This window comes from Alligator mississippiensis, chromosome 6 (genome assembly GCF_030867095.1).
Source record: "Alligator mississippiensis isolate rAllMis1 chromosome 6, rAllMis1, whole genome shotgun sequence".
Taxonomy (NCBI): domain Eukaryota; kingdom Metazoa; phylum Chordata; order Crocodylia; family Alligatoridae; genus Alligator; species Alligator mississippiensis.
This window is the reverse complement of record NC_081829.1, coordinates 18,277,811-18,296,890: the sequence shown is the minus strand read 5'-3', so window position 1 is coordinate 18,296,890 and position 19,080 is coordinate 18,277,811. Positions and strand designations below refer to the sequence as shown.

Below are 19,080 nucleotides of genomic sequence, written 5' to 3'. Positions count from 1 at the left end.
GTGGAAATTATACACCACTCACCAGCCACTGCAGCCCACAGGCCTCTGTAAGGAACTGGGAATGAGCTGGGAGTTGATGTACAGGAGCTCCCCTCTCCATCCTGAGCTACTCTGTTCTCAATCACTGAGTGTCCTGAAGATGGACCAGGCTGGGGCCATGCCCTCTGTAGAGTGTCACTAACTTCCCCAAGTTGGGCGCATCGTTGTGTGGTGGCTTTTTCACAAGCAATGCCCCAGCTGATGTGTTCTCACTAGGGCCCACATTCTGTCATCGCTCAGCTGGGGCTATCTGGAGTCTGAGCTCCCATTGCCATGGCACTCTTCACCCCAAAGGTTCCCAAGGTACTTCATAACTGACCAAGTCCCTGCCCCATGTGGGAGTTGCTGGGGTAAAGAGCGTGTGCTACTGGTCCCCTTCAGGTATCCTTGGAGAGGGTGCTGTGTCATGGCTTGGTAGCAGGAGCTGCAGGAGGGTGATTTGACACAGATCCAGGGCTGTAGCCCAGCTGTGCAGTGTCACTCTGTGAAGGAGATTGCTACCCTTAACAACCTGCTTTGCCCCCAGCTGACAGCAAATAGATACAGATTAACATTGCATTTAAGGAGGAGGAGGCTCAACTATGTCTATCCAGAAGTCATTAACGGGCACCCATTCCTGAAACTTACTGCATAACAACACTGACCAAGAGCTTAAAGCCAGATGAGGCATGAGCCAACTCCAGGGCTTGCTTGGGCACTTGGGAGAGGAAACTCATGACTTTGGCATGGCCCTAATCTCCATTGCTATTAATGGATGCTTCCCCACAGTGCACTGTAAAGCAGGATCTGTGTAACAGGCTGTCACGACCATGTATCTCCACCATTTATCCCTCACCACCACCCTGCAGGAAGCAACAGCAAACCGCATCAGCCCATTAAAGAGTTGGCTTATACAGCAGCAGCTTTTCAAATATATAGCTGGGGCATTTGAGGGTTTCATTTTACACTGAAAGCAGAAAGGATTAATTAGAGGCAGCTTCTGAGCCAAGTCGTCAGCTCTTTGCAGCATGGCTGGTGCCTATTACCAATCTGTTGCCCCTCATCCTGCAGTGCAGAGAGATAACACGCTCAGCTCCTGTTGACTTCAGCAGAAACTGAGCATGCTCAGCATCTTGCAGAATCAGTTCCAGCATCCCCATAACCCTTCTAGCTAGACAGGTAGCAAAACACAATCACTAATGCAGCAGATAACGTAACAGATTGGGGTAAGCTGCTCTCAGAGGTGTAATCACACCTCCTGGGGACTTTGCTGGGAGTCAGGCAGAGGAGTCCAAGGCAGAATGTGGCCCCTAATGCCCTGTCAGTACATTTATGGCAGTGCCTCTCCCCAAAACTAAAAGAACCTCGTATTTCCCCATAAGCCATTAAAAATGATCCCCTAAAGCAGGGGTGACTGTCTGTGGTTTACAGCCTGGGGCTGTGTCCTAGTATTGGTGTTTCGGTCCATGTCTGTGGTTGCAGAACTGAAAGCTGTAATCTTGCCACATCTGAGGGAGCAAGGAGGGAGGCTTTGTCTGTTACTGACAGACTCTGAGGTGAGGATCTGCAGAGGTATGAGGGATTCAGGCCTGGAGAAATGAGGGAGGAGAGGGGTGTTTCAGCAGATGGACTTGAGGAGCCTGAGAAGTGGAGTACAAGCACTGTGGTTTATGGAGCAGTGGCCTGAGACAAACAGAGCAGGAATCCCATGGCGTGCTGCCAGTGGAGGCTGAGGTTCATTAGCAGAGCTGTCTGAGAAGCCTAGGAGTGTAACAGCAAAGGGTTTTGAAAGTTAGGGCTAGCATGGGTGGGGTCAGCTGTGTTGAGGGCACTGGCACAGCGAACACTGGAATGTTGTCTGGCCCCAGCCAGACTCTCAGCCCCTCAATATCACAACCATTGAAGCCACCTGCTGTTTTAATGAAACAACAGGATTGTGAAGGTGAGAAGCAGTGCAGTGGCTGCTGAAGCAGCTATACAGGCAGTCTCTGACTTGGGAAATGCTGTCACCGCCACTGTAGCACATATGCATGATTAACCATTTGTGAGCTCTCAGCTGTGCCTATCTTCATACCACCGGCCAGGTACATGAAAAAGCTATGCCACTGCAATATAGATCAAGGGGCAGAAAAGGTTGTGAAGCCATACTGTAATCATCTATGGTCCTGTGTCTTTTTATCAGTTGTTCTGATATAGCTTCCATTAACAACAGCCAGAGTCATGAGTGCTTAGGGTCTGTGGGCCAGATCCAGATCCTGCATCTGTGATTGTCCCTGGAGTGTGCTCAAGGAGAAGCAGTTGCTAGTTGCTTTCTCATTTCCATCCCAAGCATCCAAAGTAAGGCTAAGGGCTGTCTGTCCCTGGATGACTCTAGTAAGACCTTATGTGAGCTACTGCATTCAGTTCTGGCATCTCAGTATGTGAGGAACCTTGGCAGAGAGATAAGCATTCCCCACTTGACTAATGAGCCCACACCTGGAAGACTGTGATTAGATCTTCTCTCTTCAGGAATAGATGCGTTGCAGAGAGCTCTGGAAATGAACAACATAAAATGCCTGCAGGCCTGAGGCACAGACTGAAGAGAGACTGAAGGGACTGCATGTTGCTCAGCTGGACCCTGAGTAAGAGGGACCTGATGATGATGACAGTGTAGAAGGATGCCACTGACAGAGAGAGGAATTTTCTAACAGGGGTAATTATGGGAAATTAAGTGAAATTGAGCGAAAGAACATTTTTAGCTGGTTGCAACAGAGCTGTGCTCACATTCTAGTTAAGCCTGTCACCAACTTTTCAGGCCAATCCAGGCTGCAACCCTCCTTCCTTTCTTTTGCTGTGTCACTGATTTTCTTCAAGCAAATCTGTTCTGCAGGACATTTGGGATACAGGAAAGTTTCATCTGACCCATAGGACACAGCTGCTTACAAGGAGATTGGCAATCAAAGTGAGAAAGGGCACGTTAAACCAAAGCTAGGTCAAAGACAGAGCTGCAGCCTGGAACCAGAACCTGATCCAAGCCTAAGTAAATTAAGGGGGATTGGAGTTAGTGGGCAAGGTCTGATTCAGCACTAAGCTATGTGCCTACATGAGGAGGTCTGGATAGGGATGTGGAGTTGGATCTAGCCCCCTGCAAGGATTTCTAGGGATGTCTGGAGCAGGGAAAAAGCAGTAGAAGCAATAGAAAAGCAGTAGTAGCAATAGAAAACAGCTTTGCAGCAAATGCATAACTAACCCTCCTCAAGGCCCATTCCATACGCATCTTCTGACTGTAGGACACCAGCACTGTAATCTTCTAATCTAAGGTCCTGTCTTCTTATCAGTTGCTCATATATAGCTTCCATTAACACCAGCCAAAGTCATGAGTGTTTAGGGACTGTGGGCCAGATCCTCAGAAGTGTTTAAGCACCTAACTCCTGCTTCCCTCAGTAAAGAGTTTGTTGCTCCAAAGCCTTTGAGGATCTCGGCCTCCATGTCTAAATGTACTTGCTCAGAAATATAAGCATCCACCATCTAGCTTTGTATGCTAGGGCAGTGGCAGAATCAAGGACACATCGCAGGAGACCTGGAAATTCTCAGGCAAATTGAGCATGAGGGAAGAGGGGCAAAGTTAGGTTTCTTGGAAAGTCTTAATTTAGTGGGTGGGGTGGCTTGCTTTTAAGAGATTGGTACCCACAGATCTCCCAGTACCCACAGTTCCCAGGTCCCTCCCCAGACACCCCCAGAGCCAAACCCTGTCAGCACCCTTCAAAATTCTCCTATTGCTTTGAATGGGGGTAGGTGCTCACTCATGTGGCCAGTGATTAAATGTTGGGCAGGGGGCATAAGTGCTTCTGCTTTCCATGGCTTTATGTTTTACAAGTGCTCCTGGGAGTCAGCCCCGTGTGAGGTGGATGGAGTGTGAGAGACTGAAGGGTCCATAGGAGTTGGGCAGAGGCAAGCCGGGGAGGGAAGATGCACATGCCACAGCCCTGGCCCCTTAGGGAGGTAGAGACTGCTGGGAAGGCTCCTACAGGCAAGCAAGGGAGAAGAGATGCTCCTGAATCCTAAGGGTTATGAAAGAGCATCAGGAGCACTGAGGGTCCTGGGCTAAAGGAAAAGGCATGATGGGATTGGAACAGCCAGGACAAAAGGACATTTTCCCTCCTTTCACCCAGAATCCCTTCCCCCAGCCTCAAAAAGGTGTCTGCAAAATGGAGGTCTTTAACTCTGTCCAAATACTTAGTTGTAGAGGTGGAGAAGTCTGTCCACGCAACAGAAGTCCCTGCCAAGAGAGGACAGGAGCAGGGCAGGGAGGGCTATGATAAACTCCAGAGCAGGTATGATTGATGGAGGCAAACCCTGCTGCGTGCTGTGTGCGCATACTAGGATGTCACTCAGGTACCAGAGGCTGGGAGGAGGGCACAGCTGGCACAGAAAGAGCTGAGCAGTTGGATGTTGGCTGTTTTTCAGATGCTTGTTTAATGGGGAACATGAATGATTTAGCAGGGAATCTATTTTCCATTGTTTTACATGAATTATCCCTGGGGCTGGGGGAAGGATTTCAGGAGAGAAGTTTCTGGCAAACAGTCACGTACTAAGCATGCAAGCTCACAGCCGCCCATCGGGTGCTGTTACTGACTGATGCAGGCACCTGCTGCCCTCTGTTCTAGATGTATCTTGAGCAGTGTCTTGCTGCTGTGATCAGAGCTACCAGCAGGTGCAGGGAATGTACCTGCACTTCCCCACTGCCTCAAGTCATAGCCCAGGCACACCAGGAAAGCGCTGAACTCTTCCACTCAGTTTAACCTTGTTGCTCTGGCTGCAGATTAAAGAAAACCCCCCCTCCTCCCTGCTGGAAAGCAGCTAAAGGAATCAAGATGTTGATCCTAGAGAGACTTGGCTTCTAATTAGCCAGATTCCCAGGGACCCAGGGTGAAACAGAACTGAGCGTCCAGCAGTTCAGGAGTTCAGGGTCCTAGATGCACCAGAGACCTGCCTCACCCATGGGGAAGGCTGAAGAAAATGGCAACTCTACTGTTGCATTAAACATGAGGAGATTTATCTCAGCCTGTCTCTTTCCCTATACATCCACACTCCGTGGGAGGTGAGACTGTGCTTGCCTTTCTAGGAGACAGCGGGGGCTGGAGGCAACGTGAGGCTAAGCTGAGCACAAGCAGAGGGGGAAATGGGAACTGGAAGAGGAAGGTGCTCCTGAACCCCTTTGTGAAAGACTTACATAAGCATTGGAAATTGGCCCTCCCCACTGCTAGATTTGATAACGATTCCTGGGTTGGGTAATAAAAGCACAGTTTAATTAAGAATTGATCTGACAGCTTGGAGCTCTGCTGGAAAGATGGTTGTCTTCCTGTACAGGCAAGTATGCTGAGAGAGAGACCATCTTCAAGGAACCTTTTCTGCCCAAAGGGAGTCAGACACCCCACAACTTTCAGGGATGCATCTCACAGCCCCAGAAGACAGTGGTGGGAGAGAGATTTCCAGCTGCTTAGGACAGACAAATGGATTGTTTTGAGTGAGATAAAGCACCCCACTGTATAGACAGAAAACTCCCCAGATCAACTCCCAGGGCAGAGTTAGGCTGGGCAGTCATCATCCCATACCAGAGAGGGAAGACATCATCCAAGAAAATGTGAGATGTGAAGAATGTCTACATTTGATCCCTTGCTGGAAAGTAAGTGAAATGACCTCTCACCAAAGGCATCCTCACATCAAACCACACTAATACCAAACTCCAAATACAAAGAGATGCATATTGTAAATTGCTCCCCAACTACAGTGCCACCCTCAGAGTGCATTAGGCTACCCCAAACATGTCCAGATTATCAGTTGCTTTTATACCCGGTGTGATCAGTTCACTGCCTGACTGTGATCAGTTTGCAGAGCCCCGAGATCCCAACATATCAGTAGTTCTTAGGGGACTTCAAAGCAGTTAGTTTGGCTTGATCAGAAAAAGGCCATGTCTGGACACTATCCCTCACTCCCCAGCCACCAGTGAGTGATGCCAGGCCATTCAAGGGAGAGGTCATTCCATGTCAGGGTGAAAATGAGGCCCTATGCTCCAGGGAGAGGGAAGCATTCAGTCCCAAACATTTATTAACTGACATTGGTTTGACTGCATGGGTGCAACTGGCTGGTAAATTGTGCCCCAGGACTTCCTATTTCAGGGGTAGAAACATGTCATGTTCTAGAGACAGATGGAGCTGGTTCCCTGAGAGTGGGTGAGGCAGAGAGCAAGAGCATTCTCCAGCAAGACTACAAGAGAACTTGCTCCTTAGGCAGTGGGTGTGTGTGAGAGGGGGAGGGAGAGCCTGTTCTCTAGTGTGTGTGTGTAAGGGAGCATGACACAGATGCACCAAAGACCTGTTCCCAAGTAAGCATGTATGAGAAGGACACAGACACACAGAGGAGACGTGCTCCTGGGGAAGTGTGAGAAAAACAGTGACACAGAAAGAACTTATTCCTTAGAAATCATGTGAGAGATACTGACACACATCAAACAACCTGCTGGGACCACATTTGGGATTAGGAAGGGATTTTACCTCCCGATTGGTAAAGACTGTGGGGAGGGAGGTTGCTTTCTTCTGTACTGGAGGAGCAGGGGGCATGGCCCCGACATCTCTTGAGTATATATTGACATTTCATAGAAGCGGGAGGTTGGCTGCCTTGCTTCCCCTGCTGTACCTGTGGCAGGGTAGGGTTGGTGGCAGTCTTATGTAGAGTTTAGATTCTGGATTGTACAGGATGGTTTGGATGGGGGTGATCCTACCTTGCACTAGATGACTGTCTGCAGGTCCCTTTCAGCCCCACTTCTCTATGAGTCTATGAACCAGCTCCAGGGGCAGGTGAGAGACACGGACAGGAGTTATTTAGAGAGTGCGAGGCTGACACCCGCACAGCCAGCCCGCAAGGCTTGGGCAGGACAGGACAGGACAGGGCGCGCCTCGCTCCCTGCCTCCCTCGCCCCGGACCCGCTCCTTCCCTCGGGGCAGGTGTCTCGCGCGCACACCTGCCCCTGGAGCATGTTCCCGGGCTGCGGGGTCCCCGCCTCCCCCCGCGCTGGTCTCCTTGGGGGCTGCCAGCGACTGGACACGGTCCCGCCACCCCCGGGCACCGGCCCCGCTGCGCAGAGCCAGGCCGCCCCCCGCCGTGGGGACCTGCCGGGGGCGGGGCCGCCGCCCGCTGCCCGCGCCGGATTGGCTGCTGGGGCGCCGCGGCGGAGACGGGCACAGGCAGGGGCGGGGGCGGTGCGCGGCGGCTGCGGGATGCTCGGCGCGGCGGGACCCGCGGGGCGCTGCTCACGGGCGGACTCCGCCGCTCGCGTCTCCGGCTCCGGCTCCGGCTCGAGGTGCGGCGCCGCGGCGGGGAGCGAGCCCGGCCGGAGGATGCCGCAGCCAGCCCCGCGCGGGTGAGCAGCGCAGTCCGGCCCGGCCCGGCCCGGCCCGGCCCGGCCGCCGCGGCGCGGACAAAGGAGCCGGGGGGCGGCGAGCGGGCGGCCGGGCGCTGGAAAGTTGCGTGGGGGGACGCGCGGGCGGGACAGAGCCGCGGGGCGGGTCGCGGAGAGCAGCCCCGTGGATGCAGCGCCGTGCGCTCCCGGCCCGGCCCGGCCCGGCCCGGCCCCGCGCCGCCCGCCTGCCCCGTCCCCGGTCAGGCCTCCCGGAGGGCTGAGTCGACTCGGCTGCGGCGGCGCTGCCGGCTGCTCCCGGCGGGGGCTGTCGGGGCAGGCCACGGCCCCACCGCGCTTCCCGCACCCGCCCCGGGCCCGCAGGCGCTGCGGGGCTCCCCGCCGGGTTCCGGAGGTGGCGGCGGCGCCGCGAGCGGGCGGTGCTGGGCGCGGGGGCCCCGCAGCTCCTGGCTCCCCGCCCGCGGGACACGCTCCCGGGGCTCTGCGCTTCCCTGGAGTCGAGTCGAGTAACGAGCTGTTGCCGTTTGCTTCCCCCCTTGTGACTGGAGCTGTGGCCCTGGCCCCTCTCTCGGGGGCCGGTGGAGGGGAGGGCAGAGGGGGTTGTTTACTGTCTCAGTTCAGAGCCAGGTCCCTCCTGATCCGGATGGATGTCACATCCACTCAGAGCTGATCCTCCCTGAGGTGAGGGGCCTGGCCAGGCTAAGCAGAGGGGGAGAGAGGGCTGGGAGAGGCCAGGCTGGCTGCTAGTCCTGCTGGGAGGGGTATTTTCAGGAAAGGACAGAGGAAAATCCAGCAGGAGCAGTTCTGGGTGCCGGTTCTACATGCCATAGAGCTGCCGTGTCCGCCACCATCCAGGCTGCCTTGGAGGAACTCACACTTTATGCCTCTACCCAGTACCCACATTTCCCAGATCACTCCCCAGATACCCCCAGAGCAAAACTGTCAGATGATGCAGCACCTTTCAAAATTCTTCCTTGAACCCATGCTTCCCATCCCCTCCAGCTGTCCCTTGCCTGGCACTCCCAAAAGCCCCTTCCTTTACCTGTGCTCTCCACCTCAATACCTCGTAGCACTCTCTGAAGTGCAAGTGCTGTCCATTTTGGATGCTGTGCACCACACCCCACACTCCTACAGCCTGCCGTCTACAATGCTTTATGTCCTCACTCGGGACCTGGACTTTACAAATCCTGCACCCCTTCCTTACCATGATATCCTTTTCATCATTCACCCTGTGGCTGAGCACTGAACACCCAGCTCATGTAGGTGTGCAGCTTCTCTGCTGCATGTTGCCTCTGGGATAAACAGTACTCATAGGCCATGTCTTCCCCTCCAATCTTTGTCCCTTCCCTGAAGAAAACGCACCCACTTCTAATCCTGGCTTCACTCCTACTGCACCAAAAATACTTCCTAACCAAAGCAGCTGCTTCCTAACCCAAACCCAAGCCAGGGATCTATCTCTGGTTTTGAGGTGGGAGCTCATGCACAGCTAGAAGTAGGATGCTCACGTGAATCTGATATTTGTGAACTGCTTAACAAAGCAGAAATGAAATCTTCACGTGCACTCAGTCACAGGATTTGCCTCCATCCATGGTGCTTGCCTGTCTGCAGCTTCAGTCCCCTGTTCTCTAAACTGCTGCTACAGGTCCTTCAAGCTTCAGTCTGATTGCCCCTCCATAGAAAGCATTTTTCTGCAGGGTTCAGCCAGCTGGGTCAGAAGATGCTCACTCAGACCATCCAAATCACTTTATACTGGAAAGCTCCTCTTCATCGCCCAACCTGACTGAGATGGCTTGATTTATGTTGGAATGATTCAATCACTAGTTTTAATGATAACTTATATGAGCACATGGGAAACCTTGATTAAATCATTGGTTTTCCATATTGTACAGTTATACTTTCTAACTTCTATGCTGTTTGGTTGTTATAGCCATTAAATTAAGTTGATTTACAGCTTAATGTAGTCTTTACATATACTGCATTTATACATATTTAATCAATGACATACGTTTGTGTAGATTTATTATTTTTTCTGTTGTAAATCTGCATAGCTCACTTCTGTTAATGACATTTTTGTACCCAGGATCTGTGTAAGTTGCATTTAGATAAAAACTGGAATTCACTTAAAATGTAGAAAAGCACTTTTTACTCTTTACTGTTAAATGAAACCACCTTAAGTGTTTTGAATACCTAAGGCAGACAGCTTATCAAAGCATACTTTGGATTTAAAAAGAAATGATTTATTAAACAGAGGAAGTGTAAACTGTAGTTAGTGAATTGATAGATTCAGTCTGGTCACCATGCAGCAGACTTTTACAGGTATTTAAACTTGTAGATAGATGCCTAGTGGCTCTGTCAAAAGTGAGTTTGATGCTTAACTCCCAAGTGTAGAATAGAATGCTCAACTGCATCTCAGGGTGCCTAAATACCTTTGCAAATCTGTCCCATGGCATTCAAGTGTTTAGAATCAATAGATTTCACTCACCCTTTTCTCACCCTTGTCAAAGATTCATAAATTGGAATTAAAAAATTGGAATGGAGAAACGTGTTTTCCTGCTTTTACAGCTTCTAATCATCTTCCCAGGTAGTGAGAAATGAACTGGTCTAACTCCCCAAGATATTATCTTTGCACCGGCTAGCTAATCAGAAACTAAAACTAATTAAGGTAGCATCTTTTTTTCTGAACAGCACAAATTAAAAGTTTTTGAAATTGGGAGAAATATCGAACAATTCTTGTTCTGTGTGAAGACTGAAAATAATATAGGTGTTTAATGTGGTGTGTGGTATTCTGACATACTGATTTGACTTCAAAGGATAAAGTTTTTCTCCCTGATTCTATATATAATTAATAAACCTTTAACTCATTAACATTTGATGGAGGTTTATTGGTGTAGTGTTTTATCTATTTAAATTATTTGAACTGATTGTAACCAGTTCAGTCATTGACCTATTCAGTTTCACACAGGTTCATTTTAAAAATAAATGGTTTTAAGAGACTATAATAAGATCTAATTTAAAATAACAACAACAACAATGTGCAGTATTGCCTTCTATCCACTCTGCCCATGATGCAGCCTCCACATTCTACCCAGAAAACAGGCTAATGTTAAAGGGGCTGTGGATTTATTCAGGGCCTGAAGATGCCTCAGGGTCCCAGGGCACTTTAAGGGTGAGCTTGCAGATAGATGTTGGAATATGTGATGACAGTGACATTAAAAGGGGTGAGGCTATGGGATTACAATTCTGGAAATGGTGCAGCTCTAGGCTGTACATATCCATGGCAAGACTGGGGTGTTCAGCAGTAATTACCATAGATGTGATTGGGGGACCTAGGGTTACAGGTCATGGATGCTGATAGAGTCCAAGTCTGATTAGTGACTTGGGACCAGATAGGGTGGCTGGAAGTAAAGGATCTAAATGAAACAAAAGCCTGGACTCTTAGAAGAGGCAGCCACAGACTTCTCGGGTATAAGGGGCTTGGTTGTGACTGGCTGTGCTGTAGGTGTTAACCCCTGACCTGATGGGAACAGAATAAAAGGCTTAAATATAAAGAAGTCAAGATCACTTTATGAAGACAACGCTGCTTTTATGACAAAGTTTGAGCTAAATGCAGCAGATTAGTTGGGAGTAAAAGGACTGGGCCTGAGATGCTGGGAATAAATTGAGGGCAAATGGCCTGAATTAGTATATGGCTGTAGCACTTTGAGTAAAAGCTACAGTCATGAGGGTCACTGAGGCACAGTTGTGTTGTGAGCACTGGGTGTTTTGGTTGAGAGCTTCTGCACATGGCCAGGGCTTCTGGCACCTTTGGTTCTGCAGTGACAGGGTTTGCTTCAAAATTGTGCAATGGAATCAAATCTTTAATGAAAAGAATAACATCTATAAAGAAAACCAAGAATAAACTGGTGTTGTGGCATATGCCTGAGTTTGCAGGGAGCCTGAAACGAGGGGGAGGGTGAACTCTGAACTGCCCTGGTCATTCCAATTAGTTATTAACGTTTCAACATTAAATTGTTGAATTAAAATACTAACAGTATCACCTATTTTCTGGCTGATCTTTTAAGCAGAAATTTCAAGCTAACAAGCTTATCGGACATGCCCAAACAGCTTCACATACATACCCTGCAGCCCATACTCAGTTCCCGTTTTCCTCCATGGCAACCAGGATGATTGTTAATACCAAAATCTGCATCATATTGACAAAGTAAAATCAGTAATTTAATATTTGATTAAATCACAAATCAAGCCAAACTTGTGGCATTCAGTTTCTTCTTTAAATCAATAAAATCCTCCAGTCTTTATTTTCCTTAATGCTACCCCATGATCTCTAGTGTGCTGGTCTGGAGTGCCTTTGAAATCCAGGGGCCTTGGCTAGAGAGTACACACACAGGGCCTTTTGTTTCAGTAACATAGCATCCGAAATCTGGAAAGGAGGAGCTGAATTCCATAGCAAGGTGGAGTGGAGGCACCATCCAGAGGGCCAGGAGCCAGGATTTCAAAGGATTTCACATCCTCTGCCATTGCTGTATAGCAAATAGCATCAAAAAACCTAGAATCGTTTTGATCCTTTGTTTGATACTTTGAGTCGCATGCTAGCTCTGTTTCCTGTATGTTTCTGGCTATGTCCTCATTTCAGCCCACAGTCTGATTCAGAGTCCTTTTTTCCTTATTGCATCATGCTGTTGCACATGAGCAGGGGATCCTATACTTCCTTGGTGAAAGACCAGAATATTGTTCGGGCATGCAGGGATGATGTCAGGAAAGCCAAAGTGCATTTGGGGTTGTAGCTAGCAAGGGATGTGAAGGGTAACAAGATGGGTTTCTACAAGTATGTTAGCAACAAGAGGAAGGTCAAGGAAAGTGTGGGTCCCTTACTGAATGGGGGAGGCAACTTAGTGACAGATGAGGAGGAAAGGCTGAAGTACTAAATGCCTTTTTTACCTTGGTCTTTACAGGTAAGGTCAGCTCACAGACTGCTGCATTGGGCGGCACAGTTTGGGGAGAAGGTGAGCAGCCCTCAGTGGTGAAAGAACAGGTTAGGCACTGCTTAGAAAAGCTGGAAATGTATAACTCATGGGGCCAGATGCAATGCATCCAAGGGTGCTGAGGGAGTTGGTTGATGTGATTGCAGAGCCACTGGCCATTATCTTTGAAAACTTGTGGTGATCAAGGGAGGTCCCGGACAATTGGAAAAGGGCAAATATAGTGCCCATCTTTAAGAAAGGGAAGGAGGAGGATCCAGGGAACTACAGACCAGTCAGCTTACCTCAGTCCCCTGAAAAGTCATGGAGCAGATCCTCAAAGAATCCATTCCTAAGCACTTGGAGGAGAAGAAGATGATTAGGAATAGTTGGCATGGATTCACCAAGGGCAAGTCATGCCTGACCAACCTGATTGCCTTCTACGATGAGATAAAACTGGCTCTGTGGATGAGGGAAAAACAGTGGACATATAATATACCTTGACTTTAGCAAGGCTTTTGATACCATTTCCCACAGCATCCTTGCAAGCAAGCTGAGGAAGTATGGGTTGGATGAATAAATTTTAAAGTGGATAGAAAGGTGGCTGGATTGTAATGGCTCAATATCTAGTTGGCAGCTGGTATCAAGTGGAATGCCCAAGGAGTCAGTCCTGGGGCTGGTTTTGTTCAATATCTTCATTAACAGCCTGGATGATGGGATGGATTGCACCATAGGCAGAAGGAGAATTTTTTTTTGTGGGGGCTGAGTGTGCACACATGTCCCTCCCCCCAGAAAGTCTGCGAGGGAAGGGTTAGGGGGAGGAGAAAGGGCCATAGAAGGGGAGGGAGAAGGGCTGGGGCTGGGAATGGGCTGGGATCGGGAGGGAGCTGAGCTGGGCCTGGGATCAGGATTGGGGCCAGGGCCCACTGTACCTGTGCAGCCACCTCCTCCCCTGTGCCCAGGGTTGTTGCCTGGTACTGGCGCCCCCGTGCCAACGAATCTGCTACCCCCTGCCCCGCACTGCCTGGGGGGGTGCAGAGCAGGGCCAGCCTTGGCTGTGCCTCCAGGCTGGAGGGGACGGAGCCCCTGGGACCCCCATGCCCACCCTGCCCCACTCAGAATCATCCCTGGGAAGATGATGGGGGTAACCCTGGCACAACCCCGATCTCAGCATACAGCAGCAGCCTGCTCTGCCCCTTGCAGATTTGGGGGCACATGTCTCCATACCTCCTGGGATGCATGTACTGTAGCAGTAAGAGCTGCACCTCCTGGAAAAGCCGCTCGTGGCTGAGTCCCGCACCCTGCTGGCTGTGCAGCACCTGCCCCTCCCCCAGCCGCAGCCCTACTCTCTCCCCATCCCTGCTGTAGCCTGGAAACCTACTGCCCCGCATTTGAGGGGGGGATAAGCCCCATTAGCTCCCCCCTTCCACTGCGTATGGCTTGCACCCTCAGCAAGTTCACAGATGACACCAAGCTAGGGGGGTAGTAGATAGACTAGAGGGTAGGGCTAGGATTCAGAGTGATCTAGATAAATTGTAGGATTGGGCCAAAAGAAACTGTATGAGATTCAACAAGGAAAAATGCAAAGCCCTGCAGTTAGGATGAAACAATCCCATGCACCGCTACTGCCTGGGGACTGACTGCCTAAGCAGCAGCTCTGCAGAAAAGGGCCTGGGGGTTACAGGGGACAATAAGCTGGATACGAGTCAGCAGTGTGCCCTTGTTGCCAAGAAGGCTAACGGCATACTGGGCTGCATTAGTAGGAGTGTTGCCAGCAGATTGAGGGAAGTAATTATTCCCCTATATTCTATACTGGTGAGGCTACATCTGGAGTACTGTGTCCAGTTCTGGACCCCCCACTATAGAAAGGTTGGGGACAAGTTGGAGAGAGTCCATCGGAGAGCAACAAAAATGGTTAGGGGGATGAGGCACATGACTTATGAGGAGAGGCTGAGGGAACTAGGTTTATTTAGTTTGGAGAAGAAAAGACTGAGAGGGGATTTGATAGCAGCCTTTAACTACCTGAAGGGTGGGTCCAAAGAGGATGGAGCTGGACTGTTCTCAGTGATGACAGAACAAGGAGGAATGGTCTCAAGCTGCAGCAAGGGAGGTTTAAGTTGGATATTAGGAAAACATTTCTCGCTAGGAGGGTCCTGAAGCACTGGAACAAGTTACCTAGAGAGGTGATATAATCTCCATCCTTGGAGGTTTTTAAGGGCCAGCTTGACAAAGCCTGGCTGGAAGTTGGGGATGATCCTGCTTTGAACAGGGGCTTGAACTAGATGATCTCCTGAGGTCCCTTCCAGCCTTCATTTTCTATGATTCTCTGATTCTACAACTGTGGGGTGTACTACAATCTGAAGTATCCATACTGAAGCAGTTTCCCTGAAAACAGCATGCTCTTCCTGATGAGTGACTACCTTGTCAGAAAGCTGTATGTGCCCACTGCATACCTCCAATGAGTGATGCTTCAAAGGTCTACCTTGCATACAAAACTTTGTTGTGGGTGATGATGAGAAGCTAGGTGTAGAACCAGCATGACATCTGCAAGAGGTATCCCACAGGTATCTTCTGGCTCCCGGAGATTTTTCTCTGATTATCATTGTAGTGTCTTAGCATGTCTTCTTCAAAATCTTTCATTAATGAAGTCTAGAAGGCTGTAGTTTCATGGGCTTTCTGTCTCGTGGCTTGCTGCATTCTGGAGATAGTGCTTCAGGAAGAGAGTCGTGTTTTCCATCTTCCCTCCTAGGGTGAAGTGTGCAGTGCCAGGCATCCTCTGTCAGTAATACCTCTGAATACTGGTTTCTTTAGTTGTGTTTCCTGGTATTGGTGTTTATTGTTCATCACTTTGCAGACTGTAAAGGACTATCTCAGTAGTTATTTTTAATTAGTTTGGGGTTCCTTTTCAACTTTTTTCTGTGTAAACATTTACTCCCAACTGTCTCTCTTCCCTTATTATTTCACATGTAATACCTGTGATCCATGTCCAGCATCTCCAGACTGGCATATATGAAGGGTCCAGAAGGGTTTGAGGGGGAATAGGCTTATTAACAATGAGAGGTAAGGGGATCTGGCCAGCAAAATGCAACACGTCCTTCCTCGCCTAGGAATCCCCTTTAAATAGAATGTTGGACAATGTCAATGTTCTGGATGGACATTGACATTTTAATGCCTTCAGAAACAATAGGATTGTAGCTATTGTTGTTTCAGTTGAAATGGAAGGAGATAGTTACAGAGCATGATCAGGGCAGTTTGAATAGTTGGTAAAAATACTGGAGCTTGTCTACACTTGAAAGATAATTTGCTTTAAGGGAAGGGGCATTTAAAAAACAGCAGGTATTCTTGAATAATTCCAGAAGAAGAATTCCCAGTCCTGTTTATAATAATCTGCTTTCAAAATGGAATAATAACACACAGTATTTATTTTCTATTCCCTTCCTTTCAGTATATGCATGAAAGTGTTTTTTCTTCTTCTTAATACAGAGATGTGACTTGCTGTATGCTTATGTCAGAGAAGGCACAACCCTTAGTTCTGGGAGGGGTTTGTTCTGCAGTTTGAGACTAGTCCCAGAATAAATCAGTCTCCCGCACCAAAAGAGTGAAGCCATGGACCATGGTCTTTTTCCCAGATCACTATGTGGTCTTTAAATATCCTGCATCTGTACCATCAAGTGCCTTGAAGATGGCAACTTAGACTGTGGACTTCACTTATTTTGTGGGAAGTTGTTGTAGAGAAAGGTGGACAGCAGTGATATGCTCATGGTAGTCTGTGTTGCCTAAAAGATGTTCCATTGTATTCAGTACCATAGAATCACACAAAATAGGGTTGGAAGGAACCTTGATAAGTCATCTCTTCCACCACACAGCCCCAAGGCAGAATCAGCCATATCTAAACCATAGATATCAGTCTGATATCAGTCTAACTTGTTCTTAAAACCTCCATCATTAGAGGTTATTTCAACCTCCCCAGGTAACCTATTCTAGTGCTTTACTATTGTGACAGGGGGCCATCACAAAGTCAGTCACAACATCAGCCTGCCCACCTGTCTAGGGCAGTCTGCCCACCTTACTCGTCTGCCACACCTTTGTTGGAACTAAAGTTGTTCATAGGCAGGAGGCTGTCCATTTAATGCCCAATGCCAAGGGTGTAATACATGGCTCTGAACCATACCTACACTGTACCCCATGCCTTGCAGCTGGCACCCCAAAAAAATCACTTTCAACTCCCCCGGTCCCTTAGTTGGGCTGCAGTCAGCCTCCAGCCTACATCTGGTCTCAGGTATCTTCAGATGTACCTTGGCCACATGCCCCTCTTTGGGGCCTCTACTCTGCCCCCTCACTGGGCTCCTGGGCCTTTTGCCCCTTAGGCCTCATTTTGGGCTCCTTGCCCCCCATGGCCTCAGATCCCTTACTGGACCTTGGCCATGTCTCAGATCCTACTCAGTGAATCTGGATTCCCCATTCAGTGGGCCTGAGCCCTGTGCTTTTCTGTCAGGGTGTGCTCTGCTAGCCTTTCCCCTCCACAGGGTACCCCCAAGGCAGCAGGGGCTGAGACTAAGGCCCCATCCTTGCCTTTCACTGGGGAGGCACAAGTATGGCATTTCTTGGAGACTGCCCCACCACAGGCAGTCCCACCCCACCATCCAGCCCCAGCAGGGTGTAGTTTCAGGTCATGCCCCAGGACCAGGAAGCTCCTCCATCCCCATAGTTCCTACCCTGACCTCAAGGTCTTCCAGGAATTGCAGTCTGAGTAATGTTGCTCTTCTAGCTCGTAGGTGTAACTGCCTGCTCTGCTCCTACATCACGGGCTTATACTGAGGTATAACAGCCCTCTTCCAATCCAGTGGCCCCTGTTCAGTCATGTGACTATTTAATTGGGCCCAAATGCACCTGCTGGTTACTCAAAGCCTTCCTGAAAACGTTTAAAGTCAAAGGCCCAACCTGTGCTCTGCCACAACTATCCTTGTAATTAGAAAGTTTTTCCTAGTGTTCAGCCTACTTTCCCTTGTGGCATTAGTTTGAGTTCCCTAAGCCCTAAAGACTTCATGCCCAGATATACTGCACTAGGTTACTCTAGCCAAGACATGGCAATGAGTCCTTGAGCAGAATAGGACATAGTTTGCTAACCACCTGGCTATGATAGAAAGCATGACTTGTGGATGTTGCTATGTGACAGCTTAGGATCATCAAGAAATCCAGGAGCGTTCTTAAGTTATAAACTGAATCAGTGAGTCAAGGTCATGCACTCAGGAAGTTATCTCCTGGTGGCAAACTCTCTAAAGTGCTTCTCTCTGTCCACCAGCGTCACCTCTGTCTTGCTTGAGTCCAGCTTCAACCAGCGGTTCTTCATCCTTGGACCGATTGCACCCAAGCAGTGAGCCATCTTGCTACTAGAGGCATAGCTGTATGTGGTGAAGGATAAGGAGGACTGCATGTCATTCTGCATATTTCTGACATGTAAGTCCATTTGACCAGTTCACCTAGTTGGCTGCATGGGGTTGAAGAACAGGACTGCAGAAAATTGTGTGGGATTCCACATATGAGGCTCTGGTAATAGAGGCGCATATTGCTATGACTGCTTTCTGGTAGGACCCAAACAATTTTAGTGCATTTACCCTGAAATTCTACCAGCTCTCTCTCAGGTAAGAAAGTTGTATTCCACAATTGATATAGGTGGGAGAGAGATCCAGAAAGGTGGGAGTAGATGCCTGCTCTATCCACTGACAGCAGGAAATCTCCATCAGTGCCACATTGGTGGTTTCAGTTTTGTGTCCTGGCCTAAGTTCAGATCGTCCTGGTTCTAGAAAGTTGGCTTCTGTTCACTGAGTTTAGTAACTGGCCTTTGGCTATCTTTTCTCTGAGCTTGCTCAGGAATGGGAAGTTTGATTCTGGGCAGTATTTGGCTAGGACTGATCTATCCAGGGCAGGGTTCTTTCCTGTTGGTTTGACTATTGTATATGTGAAGGAAGAAAAGAAGATTTCTACCCGTCTGTTAATGAGGAATGGGCTGTTTTGGTCAGCAGTGGTACCAGTTGCTTGTGAACTTGATACATGAGCCAGGAGACTTGAGTCGGGTTGCTAAACTTTGGGCTAAGCTTCATTTAGGATGTCCAGATATTTTTCAGAAGGGAATGCACTGGCCTCTGGCAATGCAGACAGGCTGTGTGTAAAGCAGTAGAGACGGAACAGATTTGTGCTGTGTGTGAAGGCTTTCAGAGACTGTATGCCTTCAGAAATGATAGCTCTTTGTAGTATGTGGTGCTCAGCTCCGATGCAGGCTGTTGGTGATGCACAGGGCTGGTGAAGTGGGTCCTACCATATAGATAGTTCCCTGAGGCAGGATTTAGTGACTTCAGTGAAGTCTGATAAGGAAGGTCTGTTATTCTATAATACAGCCTCACCATAGAAAGCATTTGTTATGTCTGTATCAGCCCTTATTTCCGTGGATGCCAGAATTTCCGTGGATGTTCCTCTCTCCTCATCAGACTCAGAGTGTTAGAAAACATGTTGGATGATGGGGAAGGGCCTATTTAGCTACCAGTGTGTAGATGGTTAGACTTACTTTATAACAATGATTCACCAGGGCCTCAATTCCTCATCTTGTGGGTGGAGTCCCCAACAATTTAGCAGGTGTTGTAGTCTTTATGGTTAGATTAAGTTCCATGAGCCTTTCTTATTGCCTGGAACAGGACGGTCTCTGGCCACGGC

The 19,080-nt window shown here is 49.0% G+C and overlaps 1 protein-coding gene across 6 annotated transcripts in view; it reads left to right on the top strand.

The window, feature by feature from the left end:
- Window positions 1-7,295: 7,295 nt before the first annotated feature.
- The window catches only part of PSD (pleckstrin and Sec7 domain containing), an 84,952-nt gene continuing 73,167 nt past the window's right edge, over window positions 7,296-19,080 (top strand). For 5 of the 6 annotated variants that reach the window (XM_059729678.1, XM_059729679.1, XM_059729680.1 and 2 more), the window contains exon 1: window positions 7,296-7,417. The gene's annotated coding sequence lies outside the window, so the exon portion shown is untranslated. The remainder of the gene's footprint in view (window positions 7,418-19,080) is intronic. The other variant, XM_059729681.1, reaches the window with a different exon arrangement.